The following is a 24,523-nucleotide window of genomic DNA, read 5'->3' on the forward strand; positions in this document are numbered from 1 at the left end:
TCCTCGATAGCAGACCTCAAATAAGCACACAGCCTAGGGTGCCTTGGGGTCGTTTATAGATAGATCTTTGAGGTTGATAGAGTGGGCCTATTCTGACTTCCCTGTGTATTAGGAAAAGTCTGTAATCTTGCCCTGCGCTTTCCTGGACCTTACACGTCACACGTTGATGTTTTTTGTTTATTGATGACAAATTAAGGAACTCCTGAATTTAGAAGCTGGAAGAACAAGTAAGCTGCAGTGAATATCTGGCAGCTGCTGGGCGCTGCCGTACGTGGTTCGTATGTCCCTGTGACGTGGCCTCGGCCACTGACGTGAAAATAGCTTCCTTATGGAACATCTGTGTTGCTAAAATGGTTTTTTAACTTGTGGTTAATATTAAAAAGTAGGTAGTAATTAGGACATTATGAAAAATTAGAATAATTTTAAAGCTGAGATTTAATATCTGTTAATAGAAATCCTAAATTCCAGAAAGCCTAAGTTAGCAAGTGTGCTATAAAGTAAAACTTTCTTTATTAGGTATATGTAATGTTTAGATATTTACTTCTGTTACATACAAAAAAGCAAATTGGATTGATAAAATTAAAAGTATAATAACCAGTAAAAGAATGAAGTTCAACTTAACAATTTTTAAAGCTAATCATTTATAATTTCCTGGCAATACATTAAAAAAAGTCCTGGTTTAGATGACAACTTACCTGAATATATCTGCAGCTGATCACTAAGGGACCTTGCGTTCTGAAATTCCCTTGGTCACTCGGTGTTTTTCCTGAGGTTTCTAGGTAGGAGTTAGTGCAGGGCCTTGTTGGAATGGGGACTCGGTGCTGGTTTGCACAGTACGAGACAGGTACTAATGAAGGTCATTTGTCTGTCTCGAGAATTGGGGTTGGGAGAGCCGGGCACACCCCTGCTCTCTGGCAGTGCCCCCTTCAGACCTCCTGGCTCCCTCCTCTCCCACCCCTGACCAGCTGGAAGTTAGAGGGCCCTTCTGGCTCTCGGAAAATTGGTCCTTCCACCTCTTCATAAGTCAGTAACAAGTTGGGAGGGGCCCCCCCTCCCGGAGCTGAAGGGGGAAGCACAGTTGTCATCCTGGGTGATCCCTGCAGACCATCTCTGCTGCTGGGGTCTGGAGCTCCCCCACTTTCTAGAAGAATCAACAAGGATGAGGATGGGGTCTAATAAAGCTTGAGAGGGGCACCCCACCAATCACACTGGAGTCAGTTAGCTGCTTCTTCAGTCCCACACCCAAGAGCACAATAACCACTTAGAGTTTTCAGGAGTCCGTAGGACATCGCCTTAGTCCAGGGGCGGCCTCAGGCATCAAGCAGTCAGTTTATACACACACAATAGTATCGAGTACTATTAAGCTAGTAAGCACCTTCTGGCTGCTTTCTCCCCAAGCTAGAACTTTGAGGAATATGGGTCTTGGCTGTGTGTGAAGAGGTGGGTCCATCACAGACTTAAGAGTGCGGGTCCTGGAGTCAGACAGCCTGGTGTGAACCTGCTAACTGTATGATCTAGGACAGGGGTCAGCAAAGTCCCTGAAGGGCCAGACAGTAAATAGAATGCAGGCCGTGTGGTCTCACAACTGCTCTGCCCTTATAGTGCAAAAGCAGCTGCAGACGATATGTGAACAGATGGGCAGGCTGTGTGCAAATAAAACTTTATTTGTAAAAACAGGTATTTCTTGAGACACAAGAGACATCCTGAGAGGGAAAAAAAGTAATAATGGTCTGGAATTTACAGGTTAAAACTAGCTTGGTTAAACAGCCGTCAGAAGGGGCAGCGTGGGAAGGTGAAAAGCATTGGTTCCCAAGGATTTTTTCCTGCTGCTGAAAGTGAGTAAGGAGGAAGACGGGCTCAGGATGGCAGACCGGGAGTCCGGGTCACCAGCTCTCTTTGGACATGAGACACAAGTCATAAGCAAGCGGAGCCCAGCTTGGTCGTATTTGCCTCATTGCCCCCACTTTTTTTCCAGAAACTTCGCCCCATGGAGTCTTTCACAGCAGTAGCTTCTAAAGACATGGACTTAGAGTGATCTGCTGTTAGTGGTTAGAGCTAACATCCAATTCACCAGTATGACTGCAGGCGCCCCCCAGTAAAACCCCTTCTGTCCAGTCCACCGCTGCCCCATCTTTCTCCCTCCCCTCTCCAAGCCCCTCTCCACACAGTACACAGCAGCCGAAAGGCTGTTTAAAGATCATAAATCAGAGGCTGGCTGGGTCGCGTAATGGTTAAGGCCACACTCTCTGCTTCAGTGGCCTGGGGTTTGCGGGCCCAGATCCGGGGCATGGACCTACACACCGCTCATTAATCCAAGCTGTGGCAGCATCCCACATAAAAAAGAGGAAGTTTGGCACAGATGTTAGCTCAGTCCTCAGCAAAAAAATACCACACCAAAAAACATAAACCAGATATATTGGGCTTTGCCAAAAACCCTCATTAGCTTCTCATTACATTAGAATAAAATCCAAATGCAGTCCTATGGCCTGCCAGGCCCTACAGGATCTGGCTTCTGCCCCCTCACTGACCTTGGCTTGGGCCTCTCTCCCCTTGCTCACAACCCCTCCAGCTTTGCCTTGATCCTGGAAGATGCCCGGCGTGCTCCCTTCACAACTCTCATGGTGATGGTGTCTGAGCCGTCATCTGATTACTGTCTGCCTCCCCCGCCTCCAGGCGAGCATGGGCTCTGTCCGTCCCACTCCATCTCGGCCGTTTTCTCCGCAGGTAACCCGTGCCCGGCACACCCGGGTATCTGTTGAATGAATGACTGTCAGACTGGAGGAGTGAGTGAACGACTAGACGAAAACTAAGCACCCCATAAGGAATAGGAGCCAGACAGGTCAATACAGTAATTTAACCAAATGTTTGCTGAGAAATCAAGCACCGCGGGAGATCTGAGGACACAAAGAAAAAGAAGATGCGGTTCTTCTCCTAAGAGCTCGACAGGCCGCTGGGAGAGAAGGTCAGACGCCAACTTAGGCCAACACTGGTTTCAGGAACTGGACTTCTTAAATCCTTACAAGCATTCCTGCGGGCTCCGAGAAGGTCTTGTTTTCAGTCGTGCCTCGGCGATGTGATAGAGAACGTAGCACTCTCTTTCTAAAGAGGCTTCTTTCACCTGCCGAAAGGTTAAAAATCATTTGTTAAAAAATATTTTCCCAAGTGACCTAAATCGTTCGTGCCAGTAATAGAGAAGGAAATGCATTTCTTCTAGAATCAGAGACTCTTCTTTATGATCTTCATTCTCCGAGGGGAAGGGTGAGTCTGTGGTCACAAAGCGAGCAGGAGGAAAGGAATCTTGAGGTCCCCAAGGCCCCTCCTGTGGGAGTGGGCGCATCCGCATGGCCTCAGGAACAGCTCTGCCCCAGCAGGGGCCGCTGCGGGAGCAGGAAAGGCCGCCTGAAAGCAGCCGGTCCAGCCCAGCCTCAGGAAGTAAAACACACCAGTACCCGGCCATCGCTAGCCCTGGGTGCTGGAGATTGGAGCCACCAGGCCCTGTCCACCCCCGAGGGGCTCACAGTGTGAGGACCACAGCTGTACCCCAAGGCACAGCTGGCTGCTCTTCTGGCACGGGGCATGGGAGGGGAGGAAGGAGGGATAGGAGTGCCCAGCCTGACCAGACAGTAGACAAGGGCCATGTCACTCACTCTGTTTGCTGTCCTCCTGACTTCCCACAACGCGGAATGAGCATGCTCCTTTCTTTATTTGCCTGTTGTTTTTTTCTATCTCCCCCACTGGGCAAGGAGCATGGACTTGGCCATTTCGTGCACTGCAGAATCCATGGCACCTGGCACGACACCTGGCACAGAGCAAGCACTCCAGCCTATTTGCTGAATGAATGACAGGGGACACGAGGATGAGCAAGTCGACAATGAGGACCAGGGAGGGTGGAAATGGCGAGATCTGTATCCTACAGGCTTCCGTGATGTTAATTCAGCTCCTTGGCCTGGTGAAACCAGAAAACCTATTTTAGTGTTTTCTCAGGGAAAAAAGAAAGGCAGCCTCCTCTCCCTCAAAATATCTGTCACAATTTCCAGATTATGGAAATGCGTACTGGTAGACTTTCTCAATAGCATATTGTTCCTTGTGACACTATCAATTCAGATAAGAAACAGCAGGATGGGAGGTGTTTTGGGAGTGGGCTGTTAGTGATATGAGAATTATGAGGAGTTTGGAACGTGTTGAGTTTCAGGTGCCAGCCACTACTGCTCTGTAAGATTGTTCAGGAAGGCACGTAAGTTGGAAATGTAAGTATTCTTTTTTTACTGATTTTTTTTTAGTTCAATCATTGTCTTTATTCTTTTTAAAAAAAAAATTTGTGGTAAAACACTCATAACATGAATTTACCATTTTTCAGTGTTGAGTTCAGTGGCATTAAGCACATTCACTTTGTTTTGCAACTGTCACCCACATCCATCTCCAGAACTCTCATCGTCCCAAACTGAAACCCTGTCCCCATTAAACATGAACTCCCCCTTCCCCTCCCCCAGCCCCTGGCCCCACCATTCTACTGTCTGTCTGTCTGCATTTGACTGCTCTGGGGACCTCATGTAAGTGGAATCACACACTATTTGTCTTTCTGTGACTGGCTTATTTCACTTGGCATAATGTCCTCAAGGTTCATCCATGCTACAGCATGTGACAGGATTTCATTCCTTTTCAAGGCTGAATAATATTCCATTGTGTGCATATATGACAGTCTGTTGATCGGTTCATCTGTTGTTGGCACTTGGGTTGCTCCCACCTTCTGGCTGTTGTGAACCACACTGCTAGGGACACAGGGGTGTAAATATTTCTTTGAGACCCTCCTTTCCATTTTTTTAGGTATAAACCTGGAAGTGGAATTGTTGAATCATAAGGTAGTTCTATTGTCAACTTTTTGAGGAACTGCCATCCTGTTTTCCGCAGTGGCTGCCCCATTTTACATTCCCGCAAACAGTGCACAAGTGTTCCAGTGTCTCCATATCTTTGCCAACACTTGTTATTCTGGGGGTTTTTTGATCATGGCCGTCCTGATGCGTGGGAGGTGGTAAGGAGGCAGAGTTTTTCCAGAGCAGATGATGACGATGATGGAGAAAATGCCGACAGCAATAACAACAACTGTAGCAGGCTCTCCATTTTCCAGCCTTCCTGCATCGTTATTGGGCTCTCCTGTCCACCCCTCCCCCCTAATCCCCCCAGGGGAAGGAGTGATTTATCTGGGTGCTGGGCGCCAACTCGGGCACCCCGGTCCTGTTTCGTGGCTGGGTGGAGGTGCGGAATTATAGCCGCTGCCCCCAGGCGGCTTCCTCCTCTCTGATGGCTTTGGCTTGGTGGGCGTGTGGGCGGTGGTCCCTCCAGCTGGCCGCTGAGGTCTCCTCGGGAAACCCAGTCTCCCTGGCCGAGGGCAGGAGGCCCAAGTAGCAGCTCTTTGCCCACAGGGATAAGCCCATCTCCATCCCAGCACACAAGCAATGAACTCAGAGCACAGGAAAGAGTGCTGCGTATTGCCCCTCCAGCAACGGCTCACCTTTAGGTGATGCTCTTACCTGTGCAGCGCCAAGCTGGACCCTTGCCTCACAGTGTGCACAGGTGAGCCCATCGAGGCTCAGAGGGATACGCAACCTGCCCAACCCGCTCTGCCAGCGCGAGGCAGAGGTTGGGTGCAACCTCCGACTTCAGAGACAAGAAAAATTTCAGAGACTCCACAGAAACCAAAATAGGTGCTCTGGCACACTCAGGCTGCAGACAGGCATTGATTGACGCCTAAAGCCAAACATGCGGCCCTATGGGAGGCGTGCCACCTAGAATCCTAATGATATATTGCACACAGACCACTGAAACTGGGAGCAGGTCCCTCCCAGTGTTTTTCGTTTCTTCTGCTTACTTCAGATTTAATTCGCTCTTCTTTTTCTAATTTCCCAAGGTAGAAGCTTAGATTATTGATTTTAGATCTTTCTTCTTTTTGAATAAATGCATTCAATGCTATAAATTTCCCTGTAAGAACTGCTTTTGCTGCACCCCACAAATTTTAATAAGTTGTATTTTCAGTTTCATTTAGCTCAAAATATCTTAAAATTTGTTTTGAGATTTCTTCTTTGACTCATGTGTTATTTAGAAGAGTATTGTTTGATCTCCAAGAATTTTGGGATTTTCCAGCTATCTTTCTGTTACTGATTTCTGTTTTAATTCCACTGTGGTCTGAGAGCATACATTGGATGATTTCTATTCTTTTAAGTTTAAGATACATTTTACAGTCTATCTTGAATATGGTCTATCTTGGCAAATGTTCCATGTGAGCTTGAGAAAAATGTATATTCTGCTGTTTTTAGATGAAGTAGTCTTAGTGTTTTCTGGGCTTTTTTTAAACTTTTTATTTTGAAGTAGTTTTATACTTCCATAGAAGTTGCAAAAATAGCTCAGGGAGCTCCCGAGTGCCCTTCACCCAGCACCACGCAATGGCAGCATCTTGCATAACCATCATGCAATGATCAAGAGCAGGGAACTGACATTGGCACGATACTCCTAACTACACTACAGGCCTTATTCGGATTTCTGCTGTTTTTCCATGCACTCACTTGTTCTCTTCGTATATTGTTCTGTGAGTTTTATGGCACGTACAGATTTGTGTAACTACCACCCAGATCAGGATACAGAACTGTTCTGTCATTCAAAGAAACTCCCTTGCACTATCCGCTTGGTGGTCGCCCCTCCCCACTCCAACCCCTGGCAACCGCTGATCTGCTCTCCATGGTCATATATTTTTAATTTCGAGTGTTATATAAACAGAACCACACAGCATGTAGTCTTTCGAGAGTGGCTTTGTTCACTCAGCATAATGCCCTTGAGTTCTGTCCAGGTCGTTGCACGTGTCAGGAGCTCGTTCCTTTGGTTCTCGGTATTGACTATCTTCCCTGCTAGGGAAGAGGCCTGGACTGCCTCCCTCCTTCCTCCTGGGCTCCTGGCTCTGTTCAGGCTGGAAGCTCTGCTCCAGGCAGCGGGGCCCTGGGCTCCGAGGCCCAACTTGCAGGCACCCTGGGCAGTGGTTCCCTTTGGCCTCAGTTTCCACATTCCACAGTCAGCATGAACTCAGCCTTATGCTGAGCCCTCTGCCCACATTCTCCTGCTCTGCCCTGCTAGGTGAGTACTGAGAGGTGATCCTCACTTTTCAGATGGGGAGCAGAAGCACAGAGAAGATGTCATTTGCTTCTAATCTGGCTGTGAGCAGGGGTGCCCTAGATGCTCTGGAAAGCCACTCCAGCACACACACACTGACCACTACATCATCTCACTCCCCATGCCTATGCTACCCGGTCCTGCTTCCAGGATGGTCCAGGATGGAGAAGGCAGGTGGCAGGAGGTGTCATCCATGCTGAGACATGAACCAAGAGAAGGAAGTGGCTGACTGTGATTGAGGGCACAGCAACTAAGGCAGAAGGGGACAGCAAGTGCAAAGGCCCTGTGGTGGCAATAGGTTGGAGTGAAGACAGGGAAGGAAGGCCCTCGTGTCAGGTGTTAAGCATTCTATGTGTGGGGGTTCCACGTCCTGGCCATTCATCCTGACTTTCACTGGATTAATCTGGGGTGGTGAAGCGGAGCTCATACAGGACCCTAACATAAGGAGACAAAAAGCCACGCTCTTTCAGGTGGAGGTCTGTGGACACATGTGCGTGTGTGTGCATGTGCGTGCATGCATGCGTGTGCATGTATTGAGACAGTTTACTAAATACTACAGCAGAGAGAAGCATGGGGGCTATGGGAGACCCCAGCCAGGGGTGAGGAGGGGGCGGCTGCATCTCTTGAGAAGGCAGGAGCAACAAATAAGAGGTGGGACGGTGAAGCCATTGAACCAGACCATGTGGGGTCAAAACCCAGCTCAACCACTTTCGGCTGTGTTGTCTTGGAAACATATTTGCTTTATCTGTTCCTCAGTTTCCCTATCTGTAAAATGATGGTGATCCTACTGAAAGGCTCACGTGAGGATTCAATGAGCTATTCTAATGTGCTAACAGCAGTGTCTGGCAGTCCCTATATTTACGGGAAGGGGGCGTTCGGGGTGGGGACTTCACCTGGTGAGGGTGGTGATGCAGCTGGAGCAGACAGAGCGAGCAAGAGGAGGCTGGGAGGCCTCCTTGAGAAGCTGGTGTGGACAGGACCCTGGGGGCCTGAGGCAGGAGGAGAAGAGACGGGGCTAATGCACGGGGCAGGTGACAAACTTTTTTAGTGACGATTCATGACATTTACACTCGATCCCATGGATGGTGGCCTGGTGAGGGGAAGAGCAGGGCCTTGGGCATCGGCAGGCCTGGGTTCAGATCTGTATGTCTCTTCACCACTTCCCTTCGGTTTCCTACCTGGGGAACCGTGGACGCGTCCCCCCGAGCCCAGCCTCAGTTTCCTCATGTGTGAAGTGGGTGCAACCATCCCCCGCCTCCCGGGGTTGCCGTGGGGACTCAGGGAGGTCAGGGGCATTTTGGGTCTGGCACACAGCCGACGCTCAACAAAGACAGGCGGCAGCAGGTGACAGCAGGTGTGAGCTGGGGATGGATCTGTGACTTTAGACAAATCACTCTAGGGTAGGTGGCATGGGGGTGGTTTGCAGGCCTGGAAGCTGGGCGGCCAGGCAGGAGGCTCTGGAAACTGACTTTAGGGGAGCCATTTTACGAGTTGCAGCTGCGTCTCCAGAGGAACTGCCCGGCTGTCTGGAACCTTGAGCTGGGCCGAACCTTGGGACTGGGCCAAAAGGGCAATTGTTTACAAGCAATTGTGTGAGAAGTCAGCAGGAGAACGGACACCCTGGTCACAAAGACTGAGGATGGTGGGCTTTCCGAAGATGGAATCAAGAGTCAATCAACGTTCAGCCAAGACTAGCTCTCTGCCTCCACCTCCAATGAGCGTTCTCTGTGATACGACCCCCACTCTTTGCCTTTAAAAGCCCCTGACTTTTACCCCCTAGCGGGACCCTATTTGGGTTTCTACCTGAATCTGTGCTCCCCAAATTGCACCTTTCAAGAGCCCCAAATAAACTTTTTGCTTCTCTTGCAGTTTATGCCTCTTATTTGCCAACAAGGCTGTGCTGCAGTCCAGGCGGGCGGGAGAGGGGGGTGCACCTAGAGACGCAGAGGAGGAAGAAGGGGCAGGACTTGAGGACCGGCCTCGTGGGGCGGGGGAGGGGAGGGGAGTCCAGGCTGAGCCAGGTCTCTAGTCTGGGCACTGGGAGAATGGAGCGCGGTCTTGGATATGGGCCAGCTGGGCCAGAGGGAGGCTGGCTCGGGGAGGCTGAGGGGCATTCAGACCGCAAGGAAGCTTCTGGGCCTTTGGGAACTGGGACTCGACTGACCTCGGTCCTCACCTATCCTCTCTCCCTGAGCCCTTCTGAGCCAGCTGCAGAGCCGGGCCAGCATCCACCCCCCATCCTCCACGGGCCTCCTCTTTCATAAAATACACCACCAGTGAATTACTGGGAGACTGAGCTGAGAAAGCAGAGGGCTACAACCAAGGCCATATTTTCTGTTGTTAGGTCTAAAAGATGTCGGACAGCTCTGTCAGGCAGTCAATTCTCTGCATATTACTCTCTTCCTCATCTTGCTGTGGGCCCATAGGCCCCTGGGGAAGCAGCCCTGGGTCAGGTCCACATGCGGTCCAGCTCCCCCCTACCACCATGTGACAGACAAAAAAACGGAAACTGAGAGTCAGGACGAGACTCGCTCGCTGCCACGCCCACCGTTACCCAAGGCTCCCACTCCAGCACTCTTTCCCCGTCTCAGAGCATCCACTGAGGTTGATCTTTTCTTCTAGTCTTAGAATCTATTTCCTTCTAGTCTTAGAATTAGCTGAGACTTTAAAAAAACAACAAGCTCACTGCTTGGTGAAATTCATGGATAGGAGCTGGCAGACCCACATAGCTTTCCGACTGTCCTAGCCTTTGAGATGACTGAGGCCCAGAGAAGCCAAGAAAACTATCTAAGGTCACACAGCCTGTCAATGGTGGAAATGGAAGTAGGACCCAGGCAGGCTGGCTCCAGGTCTGCACTCTTAACCACGCCCCTGGATGGCCTAATCTATACACGCATTCTTTACTTCTTCATTCAACAAACATTGTTTGCAGTATGTAACATATGCCGGACACTGACCTGGGCATGGAGGACATAGACGTGAATAAGACCCAGTCCCGTCTTCAAGGGACAGCAGGAGTGAGAGACAGCTCAAGAGTCATCTAGGTGGTCACAAGAAGAAACATTGGCTTTCTATGTGAGATCCAGGGTTGGGGTGGGCAGTCAGGAATGGCTTCCTGGAGGAGGCGATGACTGGGCTGAACATTGCAGGATGAGTAGAAGTTTGCCAGAGAGAGATGGGTGGGGGAAGGGCACTCCAGACAGAGAACAGCATGTGCAAACACCCAGGGACAGAGAGAGCACGAATAATACAGCAGAGTCATCACTGTGCAATCAACTTATAAAAATACAGTTTTACGTTTTTGAAAAGAAAAAAGCAGGTTAGCACAAGGTGGGCGTGAGGCACCTGCAGCTGGGTGTTGCTCTGACTCCCACAGGCCTGCAGAGGGTGGGCGTCTTGTCCAGCTGATGGTCGCCTTCAGGTAGCAGAAACCGGTGGGGCCTTGACAATTTGAGGCTGGTGGGTCGGGGGCACAGGGAGCAGGTGGGGCCCCAAGCCACTTCAATGACTGTGGCCCTCACCCTGGGGACCATGGCAGTCATTGGATGGCTTCCCTGAATAACTCAGAGAGGAGTTACAGCCGGTGGTCATCCGATAGCCCCAGGGCCCCTCCGCAGGCAGCAGGTCCCGTCTGTCCACACAGCCCCCTAGTGACCACAGAGATACCTAAGGGCATCCTTGATGGGGGCTCACCAGAACGACAGAGAGAGACAACACAAATGTGCGTTGATCCCACTCTGTGATCCCACCAGAATTTGCCAGTGTCCAAGAGTTTGCCCACGCGTCCCAGGAGGGGCAGGGCCAGCTGTCCCCTCCCCCCAGCCCCCCAATGCCAATGCAGGTTCACAGGCCTTGCCTTCCTGGACATCCCACCTCTGGTCACTAGTGGGAAGTGTGGTGCAGCTGGACTGGTGTCCCCGGAGCTGAGGGCCTTGAGTAAGTTGCTGCAACTCTCTGGGTCTCAGTTTCCTCATCTGGAGACTGTGATGGGGCTATGTGAGCTCAGCCAAGTGACAGAAATCTCCTGACTGCCTGCTGGGGGCCGGCCCTGTGCTGGGCTCAGGGGGTGCTGTGTGCAGCAGACGATCCCACTTGCCCTCCTTACACCATGACTTGGACATTTCTCCCACCAAGCAGTGGCGGGTGTGTTGCTCCCCTTGGAGCCCAGCTCCACCCACCTCCATCTTTGGGGATGCTCACCCTGGGGGACACTGGCCACTGTGCTGTGAGGAAGCCCCAACCAGCCCACACGGCGATGAGGTCTCGGGGAGAGGAACTGAGGCCCCGGGTGGACAGCCGGCATCAACTGCCTGGCATGAACGAAGCTCCAGATGATTCCAGCTGAGGCCCCAGGGGCCGTGGGGCAGAGATGAGCCTGAATTCCTGACCCATGGAATCTGAGAGCTTAAATGGTTGTGGGGGGGCGTGATTTGCTCCCTAAGCCAGAGTAACAAGACCACACCCCTTTCCCTTGAGAGGAGAGCAGCTCTGGAGTGGGCCAGACAGTCGTCCGTCTCCACTATGACCAGCGCTGGGCAGGGGACGCTCGGGGGCTGGGGGCCCAGAGAGGCGCCTTCACCAGCTTGGGTGTCAGGGCGGAGGCCTGCCCGAGTCCTGGAGCCTTGGGGTGAGCGGGGACCCTGCGGTGGAACAGTCAGGGGAAGGCTTCTTGCAGACAAACTGCAGGCACAGGGGCAGGAGGCGTGCCCAGGACCTGTGTACTCAGAGAGCTTCCTCAGAGGGCCAAGTCCAAAGTCGGAGAGGCAGGAGGTGAGGGCCCGGAAGGAGCCGGTCCTGGGGCCTTGAAATCTGTCCCCAGGAAGGCCCAAACAAGGCAAAAGGCGGTTTGATTGAGAGACCCTTTGGGGCTCCCCTGGAGGACAGTGGGAGGGAGGGTCCAGTCAGAGGCAGGTGGACAGTGAAGAGGTCACAGCGTCATGAACAGTAGTCTCCTTTCCCAGGCAGGTGGCCAGGAGGGCCAGCATACCCCCGAGCATCTCTCCTGAACGCCCCCTCCCCCCGTACCCTCCCCCTGGGACTCTGCTCCTTGTCCTGCCCTCCAGCCTTCCAGGGCCTGACCCAGCTCCCCAAGGCCCTGAGCCCATGAAGGACTTGCCCTAGCCTGCAGGGCACCCTGAACTGCCAGGGGGTTACTTTGGGGCCCGTTTTCCCAAAAGTAGCTGCCAGTAAGCTTGGCCAGTCCGCACAGCCAGCCCACCCTGTGTGTCCTGACCAGGTCAAGTTTCTGGATGTGTCCTGGAACAACCAGACCACACACACACACATCCCGTGGGGTGACATGCACAGGCACGGGGCTCAGGCACATCTGGACTCCATCCCTGTTCCATTATTTACCGGCTGTGAACACGGCCAAGTTGCTGATGCTCTCCGACCCTCAGTTTCCACATCTGTAGAACGGGATTACTAGGGGCACCTACTTCGCAGGATTGTTGGGGAGCCATTCAACTCAGCTGAGGAGAGAGGCGCCTCACAGGCCACAGGCATTATTCACTGGCAATCACCTTGCATTTACAATTTTTTTCTGTCCTGGGGGAGGGAGGAGGAGAGAAGGGGGATGAGGGGGCGTGCGCGCGCGCGCACGCGTGTGTGTGTGTGTGTGTGTGTGTGTGTGTGTGAATTCCCCCGTGTAAGACATACTGTGGACTATAAGGGTAGACTTGCTGTGTCTGTACACACTGTGGCCCTGCTTCCAGCCCGCCACCTCTCACGAAGCCTCGAGAAGGCCACAGATGGATGGCCTGGCCCGTCCTCCGTTTCAGGCCGTGCCGGGCCTCCCTTAATAAAGACCTGTTTCTTCCTGGCTGCACTCTTGGCCTGGTGACCAGGGCTCAGTGAGCTCCTCTGAGCTCCCGCCTGTCCGCCTGGACACACTCAGGCCTTCTGCTGGCCCGCGCATCCTGGGGGCGCTCACAATGCAGCCCTGTTCTCGCCCTGCCATCGCCCGCCGCTCAGGCCTGGAGGCGGAGGCTGTGCCAGCCGCGGGGCCGCACGCTCTGCTGGTTTCCAGGAAGACGCAGGCACTGTGTGTGGCCAGAGACGGGGGCACCTCTTCATTGGCAGCCCCTTTGAATTAGGGGGGTGATTTGTTAAGAGCAAAACACGTGTTCAACAGGCAGAGCCGCTGCTCAGCTCCCTTGAGAGCAGGCTTCCCTCTGAGCCATGGACAGGCCGAGCCCACTCTGGCACTGGGCCTTTGCACGGACTGCTCCTCTGATCTTTGTGGGGAGGTCTCCTCCTCCTTCAAGCCTGAGCTTCAGTGGTTCCTCCTTGGACCGGGATCTGCCGCCACTGGCCGCTCTCCGTCTCACGGACCTGTTGATTTTCCCCATATGCAGCATTTATCTCGGAGATCCCAGAGCTGTCTGTCTCGTTCATGCCCGTTCCCCAGAGCCCAGCACAGCGCCTGCTCACAGAAGGCCCCAGACAAGATTTGTCAGGTGAATGAATGAACGAACCAACACTTTATTAAGAAGTCAACCTATGAACCCATGAAGCCGCAGTTCAATGGGCCAACTACCAAATTAATGAGATCAGGGCACACAGGCAGGAATCATGCTACATTTTTTGAATCATCTGCTCTTCCCCACCGACCTCTAAGCTCTTTCAGGGCAGTGGAGGGGCCAGATTCCTCGCCAGGGTACCCGGAACCCACAAGCAGCCCGAGCCTGGCACACCCTGTTGCTCTGTGAATGTTGACTGAATGAACAAGCCAAGGCCCTTTGCATGACCTCTGGCCAATATTTGGGTGGCCCTGGCTTTGACCTATCTCAAGACCTTTGCCCCCGCTGTCCCCTGGGCTTGGAATTCTGCTGCACTCCGCTCCCTTCAAGTGAGGGTCCTCCTCCTTCGGGTCTCAGCTGGAACAGCCCCGTGTCAGGGTGGGCTGCCCTGGCCACATGCTCCTAGTGCTCCCCGGTCTTTCTGCCCAGCACCCGTGTAACTCCTTCCTAGACTCATGGAGGTCATGTTCGTATTTCTGCTACAGTGGAAGCGCCGTGGAGGCCAGGACCCGGCCTGTCTTGTTCACCCCTGCGTTCCCGGTTCTCAGCACAGGGCAAGGGTCATGGTATGTGCCCAGTGAACACTTCTCGCACACCAACAATCCAGGACACGGACTTTGTGCCCACTTTACAGCACAGGGCAAGGAGCCAAGGTCCAACCCGTGCTCTGCTGAGGTCACAGAGTTTGTCCAAGATACAGGCACTGGAATCTCACCCTCCATTTGTTTGTTCAACAGGTTTTTATCCGGCGCCCACTGGATGCAGAGATGGAGCTGAAGCCGCCCTGCGAAGGAGAGAGGCAATAAAAGCGACAGGTGCTTCCATGGAGGGGGCGCAGGGGCTCCTGGGGGAGGGCTGGTCAGGGAAGGCACCCCCGGGGAGGTGAAGTAATCCCTGGGTGGTGTCCCAAGAAAGGAACTGCCATCAGCAGGGAGCGGGAGCCATGGGAGCTGTGCACGTGCAGGACGGACCTCTGAGGGGACGTGGAGCTGGCCACAAGCTCAGCAGGGTCTTTGCAAAGATGAGGTGGGGCCTGGATTTGCTCTGCATGGTCTCAAGAACCAGGGTGAGTGGTGGAAGCCCAGGAGGACCAATTTCTTTTCAGTATAGGGGAACGTTTCCCAGGGCAGAGGCATGCAGGGGTGGAATGAACCCCCTGAGGGAGAAATGAGCTCTCTGTCCCTGGGGGCATGTAAGCTGGATACTGGAGCGGGATGAGGGGTTAGCCTAGACAGGAAGGCTGCAGAATCCCTTCTGTTGCAGAGAATCTCTGGGCCTGTAATTGAGAATTGTCTAATGCAGGCAGAGAAAGTATTTATCAGATAATATCAACACAATATTAACACAAGTATGCATAAAGATGACCATCGCAGTTTTTTTAATAACACGAAAATCCCTGTCTCATAAATTCCAATGATAGAAAATTATCCTGATGCAATCAATATGTGTGTTTTCAGACACTTGGCTCTCACAATGCCCACTGCACTCTTGTTTGTAACAGGAAAACTGGAAACAACCCGAAAGCTCATTTATATTTGATTTTCTGTCTCCCATGTAGACAGTGAGCTCCAAGAGGGTGGGCCTTGTCTGTCTCGTGTACAGCTCCATCAGTCAGATCTCGTGGGTGTGAGACATACCAGGCAACCTTTTTTTTTTTAAGGTATAGCCCCATTGAGAGAGAGAAATGCAAGAAATGCATCAAAGTGTTAACAGAGACTGTTTCTGGTGACAGAAGTAAAGATCATTGTTTTCTTCTTTATGTCGTACCATATTTTCCATACTGTCTACAAGAAACACGTATTATGTTTGTAATGTGAAAAAAATTTTAAGGAAAAATAGAATGACGTCAGGGTAAAAAAAAAAAAAAAAGGCTTCATTTGCTGAGCTCTGAGAATGGATTTTAAAGCCAAACTGAATCGTGTAAGACTTTATCTGCATGTCCCTAGTGACACCCTCTCGCCATCTGGCTGGGGTCACACAAGAACAATCCAACTCTTTTGGGTGGGGAAGAAAATAATTTCCAGTTTCGAAGTGGCCACCCCTAAAACCATCCCCTCCTCCCAAAGTGGCTTTTTTATAGGCTCCTTTGGGAGCAGACGTGACATTTATCTGGGCAAACAAGGCGTCGACGTTGCTGGGGTGGTCCGAAGCCACCGCTGCTCGAGGCCGATAACAACATACAGACGACTCCACCAGCGGAGTCTGCCTTTGAATTTGTCTCCCAGGACAAGCAAGCTCTCTTGCCGTTTAGGGAGAAACCAACCTGTTTTGAAAAGTTCAAGACTGTGAAATGGCCTTCTCCATTTCTTGGGGGCCAAAAGGATCCAGCCTCCACGTGGGACACTAGCCACCCGCTAGAAGTCACTTTTATCATCTTGGGAGGTACAGAGCTCTCTGCCACCGGAGGTGTGCAAGCCGAGGCTGGGCGGCCCTTGCCAGAGGCATCGTAGTGGGATTCAAGTGTCAGATTAGGGGCAGTGCTATGGGCTGAAGCGTGTCTCCTCAAATCCATATGTTGAAGCCCGAACCCCCGTAACCTCAGGACGTGACTATATTCAAAGATGGGGTCTTTAAAGAAGTGACTAAGTTAAGATGAGGTCGTATGGGTGGGCCCTAGTCCAATATGTCTGGTGACTTCCCAGGGAGTCGGTGCACCAAGCTGGGGACAGCAGAGGCCTGCTCAGATTCCAGGGCTGGCAGCCCGGGCCTGGGTGACTCAGCCATTCCTGCAGCTGGGGGTGGGAGACACGGGAGCCCCGAGGGGAGCCTGAAGCTGAAGCTGGGCTCGGCCGGCCGTGGGAAGGCAGATGGGAGGAGCCCACCCAGCTGTCTCTGGGTTCTCATGTTTCTTTCAAAGCCTCCAGCCCACCGCCAGGAAGCAAGGTACACTCAGCCTGTTGGGAAAGTCGGGCATCCTTTCCTGCCAGCCACCTCCACCTCAGAGAAGCATCAGTCACGGGTAAAAGCCAGAATGCTCAGAGCCAAAGATCAGCCCAACCAATGCCGATTCAAGTCCTTTGCCCATTTTTTAATCAGGTTGTTTGTTTTTTGTTGCTGTTGCGTTGGAGGGGTTCTTTAAATATTCTGGGTATTAATCTCTTATTAGATGTACAATTTGCTAATATTTTCTCCCATTCCATGAGTTGCCTTTTCACTCCATTGATAGTATTCTTTGATGCACGAAAGTTTTTAATTTTGACGAAGTCCAATTTATTTTTTTCTTTTGTTGCCACTGCTTTTGGCATCATATGCAAGAAATGATTGCCAAATTCAATATAATGAAGTTTTCCCCCCAATATTTTCTTCTAATCGTTTCATAATTTTAACTCTTATGTTTAGGTCCATTTTGAGGTGATTTTTATATATTGTGTTAGATAAGGGTCCAATTTCATTCTTTTGCATGTGGATATCCAGTTTTCCCAGCGCCATTTGTTAAAAAGACTGTCCTTTCCCCACTGAATGCTCTTGGCACTCTTGTTGAAAATCATTTGCCCATATATGCAAGGTTTTATTCCTGGGCTCTCTATTCTGCTCCATTGGTCCATATGTCCGCCTTGGAGATGGCTGTGGCTTTGCAGTAAGTTTTGAAATCAGGAACCGTGAGAGCAACTTTGCTCTATTCAGGGTCCCTTGAAATTCTATATGAATCTTAGGATGGATTTTTCTATTTCTACAAAAAAAGTTATTGGGATTCTTACAGGGATTGCACTGAATCTGTAGACCACTTTGAATAGTATTGACAGCTTAACGATATGAAGATGAATGTTTTCTTTTCTAAATGACATTTAGTCATGCAGTTGCTGTGAAAAACAGTTTGGCCGTTCCTCAAAAAGTTAAACATGAAATTACCAGATGATCCAGCAATTCCACCCCTAGGCATATACCCCAAAGAACTGAAAGCAGGACTCAGCAGATACTACACACCAAGGTTCAGCGTTACACAATAACCGAATGACGGAAGCAACCCAAGCCCGCATGGACAGAGGGAGGGATAAACAAAATATGGTATATCCATACAGTGGAATATTATTCAACCATAATAATGAACTTCTGACACACACCACAACGTGGATGCACTTTGCAAACATGATGCTAAGTGAAATAAGCCAGACACAAAAGGACAAACGTCGTATGATTCCACTTGTGTGAGGTCCCTAGAATGGGCCAATTCATAGAGACAGAAAGTAGAATAAAGGTCACAAGTGGGGAGGGAGGAATGGGGAGTTCTTGTTCAATGGACACGGAGTCTCTGTTTGGGAAGATGAAAAACAAGTTCTGGAAATAGACAATGATAACGGTTACACAACATCGTGAATATTCTTAATGCCACTGAATCATACACTTAAAAATCAAGTGGTAACTTTTATGTCACACAACATAAACATATATTTTACCACCATAAAAAATATTTTAAAAACGACATTTAGTCTCTAATTACGAAAGTAGCACATTTTCGTAACAGACAACTTGGAAATACAGAAAAAAATGTTTTAAAACTACTGTGTGAGGAAGATTATTGAAATGCAGGGGAGGGATGCCAAAGGAAGAGAGATATCAGATTTATAGGCAGCGGTCCAAATTGGCTGTGGTTTCCCCTGGGACATCGGTGAACCGGCTTCCCTGAGGATTTCCCAGCGTGCATGCTGAGTCTCTGCCATCTGGGGGTTGTGCATCCACCTACCTGCAGGCGTGTAAGTGCCTGGGAGGAGCGTCCTCAGCTTCCGATCCACTCGGGTGCGCATTTCCTTCTGCCACCCCTGCATGAGCTTTTCTCTTTCCCCAGAAGGTTTGGTGGAGACGCCTGCGATCCTAAGACTGCATCTTGCAGACAGGTGGCCCTAGGGCTTGTCTGCTGCTTTGTTCTACTTATTTATTTACATATATCTGTTGAATAAAGTTGTACTTGACTTTCCAGTTATATGTCAGAAGAATGTTGATTTCTGGTCCTTTGCACACCTACAATATTATGAAGGCAAATTCTGCAAAATTACATTTATATACAAGCTTAATACTATTCTCACTCTTTTACCCAGTAAATCCATTTGTTGGAACCTATCCAGAGGAAACTTTTGACTTACAAAAAGATGTTTCTAAGCATCATTAGAAATCCTGACCTGTCCTCAGGAGGGTACCAGCTGAGTGAATTATGATTCTCCACTTGACAGATGTATTTGCATATGACAGTCAGCAATGAGAGCTGTGTCAAAGCTGCATGATGACCCAAAGGATGGGAAAGATATGACAAGTGAAGAAGTCAATATACAAAATTATTCACACAACGTGTTTAAACTCTATTTGGATGTACCGCATTAAAATGTTTTCAAATATTTTTCACAGCTTGAAGAAATTCAGTCTATGATTTTAGGTGAAAAAGACTACGAAACTATGAAAATTGCTACACTATTGTGTATGATCCAATTATGAAACATATAATAGCTTAAAAAAAGAAAGACAGGAAGGAAATACACCAACATCGTAATAGTGATTGTCTGTAAGTTGTGATATAATAACTCACTTTTCTTTTCTCCCCCTTTTTCTTTATATTTTTACTACAGTGAAACTGTACAACTGTTATAATCAGAAAATAGTGTTTTTTAATCTTTTTTATGTTTGGGCAAATTGAAAGTTCATCAAAATGTGAATAAGTGCTTGTGTAGGGATGAGATGAGAGGTGATTCTTTCTTTCTTTTCCTGTTTTTAGAATTTTGATTTGCTTTATTATTTTACTCTTGTAACACAGTCTATGTGCACGTAATTTTTAACACGTCGAATGGAGCCACTTTCCTTATCACCTTTCCGCCACCCCACCCCAAGCCCATTTCCAGATGACGGGGTCCTAAGCTTATCTGGGAACAACAGTGTGCAGTCAACTGTCCTTTCTTGTTCTTCTGAGTCGACACCGGGGAGCAAGGCACACAGGGGAAATGGGCAGGTCTGACCCCCCCCCACAGGGCGGTGACTCAGTGGATGGAATCTCGGACCCTCCTCCGCCCCCTCCCCCGCACAGGGCCGCCCGGGCAGGGAGGATGGCACAAAGACCTATTTCCCCACAGGCTGGAACCGCCTTCTCCACCTAGACTCCGATTCCTGCAAACACAGCGGTGATGGAACCCTAAGGAAACGTGAAAGCGCCTGCCTTCTGCTCTCAATAACATCGCAGCTGATCAAGCTCTGCCAGCTCGCGGCCCCGTGGCTCCCGGACCGAGAGAGTAGGAAATTCAGAATTGCCAACTCAGTTTTCCCCACCAAGCACATTTTGTTTAAAATTTTCATCTAGAGTCACCATAATTTCTTAAAAGAAAAAACTTTTTTTTTTTTTTGAAGATTAGCCCTGAGCTAACATCTGCCACCAATCCTCCTCTTTTTGCTGAGGAAGATTGGCCCTGAGCTAACATCTGTGCCTGTCTTCCTCCACTTTATATGTGGGACGCCTACGACAGCATGGCGTGCCAAGCGGTGCCATGTCCACACCCGGGATCCAAACCGGTCAACCCTGGGCTGTCAAAGCAGAATGTGCGCACTTAACCACTGCGCCACCGGGCTGGCCCCAGAAAAAACTTTTAAACACAGAAAGGAGTTAGTCTCAGAATAGGGAAAATAACCAGAGAGTTGTCAATTCACGCTGATGCTACCAAATTTATTTTGTAAATAGCATATTTGAAAAGTTTGTTTGAAACAACCCAAATTATCTTCGGTGATGAATGGGTAAACCAAATGTGGTCCATCCATACGATGGAATATTATTCAGCCATAAAAAGGAATGAGGGATCGATACATACCACAATGTGGGGGAAGCTCAGAAACGTGATGCTAAGTGAAGGAGGCCAGACTCAAAAGGCCGCCTATTGTACCGTTCTGTTTATGTAAAATGTCCCAAATAGGCAAATCCATAGGAACAGAACGTAGACTGGTGGTTGTCAGGGGCTGGAAGGAGGGAGGAAATGGAGAGAGACTGCTAGCGGGTACAGGCTTCTTTTGAGGGTGATAAAAATGTTCTGAAATTAGAGAGTGGGGATGGTTGCACGACATTGTGAATATACTAAAAACCACTAAATTGTATACTTTAAAATGACAACTTTTATGTTTTATGGATTATAGCTAATTAAAAAATACAGTTAAAAAACATGAATGTAGGAAAAAAGTTTGTGGAAGTATGAAAATGACGACCTTAAGTCGTCTTGACATCCCCTTGGCGAGGGGCTGTTTGCATCGGGAACCCTCCGTTGACTGTGTGTCACGAACTTTTCTGCTCCCGTGGATTTTGCAACTGTTACAAATCCGTTTTCACAGAGCCGGGTTGACCGAAACGGAAGCAAAGAGAGCTCACTTGTCCGCTCAAGGCAGAATATTCTGAGCCGTCACTGGCCAAGGGATGCTGGGGTGGGGTCAACCCTGGCCCTTCACATCTGCCCTGGACCTGGACGGAGGGCAGAGTGAGGTGGGCCAGGCTGCCTGCTATGATGGTCGTCCATGTCTGGACATCTTCAGCATGGGGGGTGGGGACCGCTGCCTTGGAGATGCCTGGGCTGCTGTCCTGTGAAGCCCCCTCCTGTCTCCCCCTCCCTCCGTTCCCTAACCCCTGCTCTGTTCACGATGCTGGTGGAGAGTGGATTTTTGGTGTTCAACATGAACTGGAAGCTCAGTGTCACACGAGGACCAATGGGGAGCAGCAGGATAGCACCGAGGCAGTGGGGCCCATGGCTTGGAAACCCCTGTGGGGATCTCCAAGGGCGGGGCCCCAGCCGCTGTCTGGGTTGGGGAATGAATGCAGGGTGGGCAGGATCAGCTCTGAAGTGGGGACTGTGGGGTCCCTGCAGGTAGAAGTCCACCTCTACCAAAGCTCCAGGAGGTTCCAGGACAGTGCCAGGTGCTTCAGGGGAGTCTGCGGGCCCAGGGGACACACATCCGAAGGGAGCAAGGGGTACACCTGCATGCCAGGGTCTGTTCTTGCCTCCCCAGCGACGGGGAACCCCTGGGTCATGCTGACCATGTATGCACGCAGCTGAGCATGAATGAGGACACACGTGAAGTTGTGAGCACTGGTCAGTGATGGTGAGCGTGTGTGTGTGCAAGTGTGTTTGTGTGTGTGTGAAGGTGTGTTGGTGGGCACATATGTGTTTGCCTGGGAGTGAGAGAGCATGTGTGGGTTGGCCACTGCTGCGAGAGGGGAGGAGGGAACTGTTGGTGGGCTGTGGGCGGCCTTCCCAAGCTGGCCGCATCCCCCTCTCCAGACTGGGCCCGCCCAGGCCTCTGCATGCTTTGTCAGGGTGGCCAGGCCCAGGGGCCCTCCGTGTCCAGGCCACGGCTGCTCTGTCCAGGCTGCCTCCCACGAGACTTCCCCTCCCTGTCCTCCTGCCCTCACTGCCTCCCTCCTTCCCACCCTCCTGGACTCCACGTCTCTCTCATTCACCTCCCCTCTAGAAAGGGGCTGGCCCAGGCCCTGCCTGGCGCACAGGAGCACCGGCCTGCCCTCCCGGGTGCCTGTTTGAGCCAGGAGGCCTCTGGGAGGCCTTCTCTCCTCGTCTCTGACATGGCTTATTGTCACCCTGCTTTATGGGGCCTAAATGAGTGCATTCAGGCAGACAGAGCTGAACCAGGGTGTGGGGACAGACGTGATAATTAAAGAGGGTGCCAGTAGCCAGCATGGCTGGCACCAGGGGGCCTGGAGCACGAATGGAAAGGGAGCTGCCCACTCCGGATCTCCACAGGCCTCCCCACAGAGCCTGGGGGGCTCCAGAGAGCAGGGAGCCCCGACTGACAGCCCTGCAGGTGCACAGCCTCGCTGTCTGCTAAGCCTTGCCAGCCCCGCACAGCCCTGGGCACACCGCCGTCACGATCTCATTTCACAGATGGGAAGAGTGAGGTCAAGGGGAGTCAGTGGATGACCTGGAGTCACACAGCACAGAATGGGCTCCAACTGTCAGGACTTCTCCGTCCTTGGGCCATCAAGGTGGGGAAGAGCCCTACTCACCTCCTGAGTGAGGAGAAGGCCTGGGAGGGGGGCCTGGCCCACCATGCCTGGGAGCCACTGGGGTCTGTCCACCATTCAGCCACCAAATGTCCCCTGACACTCCCATTGCCACATGAAGAGGCTCTGTCGGTAACTTCCCAGAGCCGAGCCCTCTCCCTGAGAAGAATCCTGGGTCTGACATAAAGACAATAAAATCTCCACCTCGTCTTGTCCCCTCATTCATTCACTCCTGTCCACGCACTGGGACCCCACCAAGCCCCGGGCGTGCGTTAGGCACTGGGAGCCAACGACAAACCTGGACTTAAGGAGCGGTGTGGGGGCCGACGGCGAGGCCGCAGGGCCCTCCAAGGCCCAGCCAAAGGCCACCTCCTCAGGAAAGCCTTGCCCGACCTGTCCCCAGCCCCCAACCCTCAGCCTGTGTTTCGGCCCCATTGCAGAGGACGGTGGCTGTGGTTGTCTGTCTGTCTCTCTCTGCTGGCCCTCGGCTCACGCGGGCCAAGCATGGGGCCTGCCCACAGCAGCGCTGGACAGTGTGTCTGCGTAAGGGGACACAGCCCCGTTTAAGTGAAATGCCCCAGAAACAGCGAGGGGTCACGCATGGGTGGGGGCTTATGACAGGTAGCCCTTCGGGCAGGCCAGGGGCAGAGATGGGTGGGAGGGAGGGTCAGCCTGGGGCAGGGCCAGCCTCAGCAGGCCAGGTCAGCAGCCTGACCTTGGTCCAGCTTTGGAACTGCCCGAGCTGGGCCCTGCCCTCCTGGGCTGACCTTGGCCTTTCCCGGAGGCCGGCCATGCCCCCTGCAGAACCCAGGGACACACCTCCCTAGATGTTTATGCCCAGGACACTGAGGTTCTAGGAAGCGATCTGCCCAGATCCACGGCTTCCTAGAAGCAGAACTGGAATTCACTTCCGGGTCTATGTGGCCTCTCCCACGGAGTCGAGCAGTCTCCCCTGTGTCAGCACTAATAACAAAGTAATAATAATCGTGTAACAACAACGCTTCTCTGCAGATGAGCTTCCCGGGTTTCAATGCACCTTCTCCAACATTGTCTCCCTGGATGCTCTTGAGAGCTGTGAGGGAGGCATTCTTATCCCCATTTACAGATGGGGAAACTGAGGCTCAGAGTGGTTGCACGCCTTACATGCCTTGGCCAGGTCCCGCTTTCTGCTAAGAGGCCATCCCGCCCAGAAGAGGCTGGGCCGAGTTCCTGGGCGGAGCTGTGTCAGGACAGCTGGGCGGGTTCAGGGCTCTGCCCCCCCTCCCCCACCCCGGCCAGGCATGACTGGCCTACAAACTCGCTGGGTGGGCTGGACATCAGGGCGACAGGGCGGGAGTGACAGCCCCAGGGAGGCGGAGGGGCCAGCCCAGTGGCTCACCCCTGCCCAGCCCACCCACCCTCCTCTGCTCAAGCTGCGTGCCCCAGCCGAGCTGGCGTGCAACGCCGTCAGGGTCGGTCCTGCTCTGACCTGTTTTCCTGGCAGCTGCTTTCAGGGGTGGGTCGGGCCAGCCCTGGGTGTCCTGCCAAAGCAGAGGTGGCCGTGCGGTCAGATGCAGCGTCCTCTGACCTCCCGCCTTTGCACACACGGCCCCTTCCACGCCTGAGAAGTCCTTCTCCTCTTGGCTTGTCAGATTCTGACCCAGCTGTCACAACCGTGCCAGAACGGCACCGCCTCCAGGAAGCTTCTGGACTGCCTGAGCCTGAATTCGTATGGCTGCTCTGCCCATGCTGCGTTGTCATTATGGGTTAAGCTATCTCTCTGGCGACTCTGACTGCAGCAGAAATCCCCAGCCCTGTCCATGGGGCCGTGACTCCCCTTTTCCTAGGTGAGGGGGGTCACTTTAAACCAGGACAAGTCGGGGCGTGGGGCCCCAGACTC

General features: G+C 51.6%; 2 long non-coding RNA genes across 3 annotated transcripts; one reads left to right on the forward strand and one right to left on the reverse strand.

Moving 5' to 3' along the window:
- Positions 1-1,644: 1,644 nt before the first annotated feature.
- On the reverse strand, positions 1,645-3,685 carry LOC139082678 (uncharacterized). Its single transcript, XR_011538889.1, has 3 exons — positions 3,648-3,685; positions 3,021-3,118; positions 1,645-2,752 (listed from the first exon to the last, which is right to left on the reverse strand). It is a non-coding gene; the product is annotated as an uncharacterized lncRNA (long non-coding RNA).
- Positions 3,686-14,320: 10,635 nt separating this feature from the next.
- On the forward strand, positions 14,321-22,847 carry LOC139082394 (uncharacterized). 2 transcript variants are annotated; one of them, XR_011538343.1, is made up of 3 exons: positions 14,321-14,491; positions 14,608-14,742; positions 19,730-22,847. It is a non-coding gene; the product is annotated as an uncharacterized lncRNA (long non-coding RNA). The 2 variants fall into 2 exon arrangements; XR_011538342.1 differs by having other exon boundaries at positions 14,339-14,491; positions 14,605-14,742.
- Positions 22,848-24,523: the final 1,676 nt, after the last annotated feature.

This window comes from Equus przewalskii, chromosome 3 (assembly GCF_037783145.1).
Source record: "Equus przewalskii isolate Varuska chromosome 3, EquPr2, whole genome shotgun sequence".
Taxonomy (NCBI): domain Eukaryota; kingdom Metazoa; phylum Chordata; class Mammalia; order Perissodactyla; family Equidae; genus Equus; species Equus przewalskii.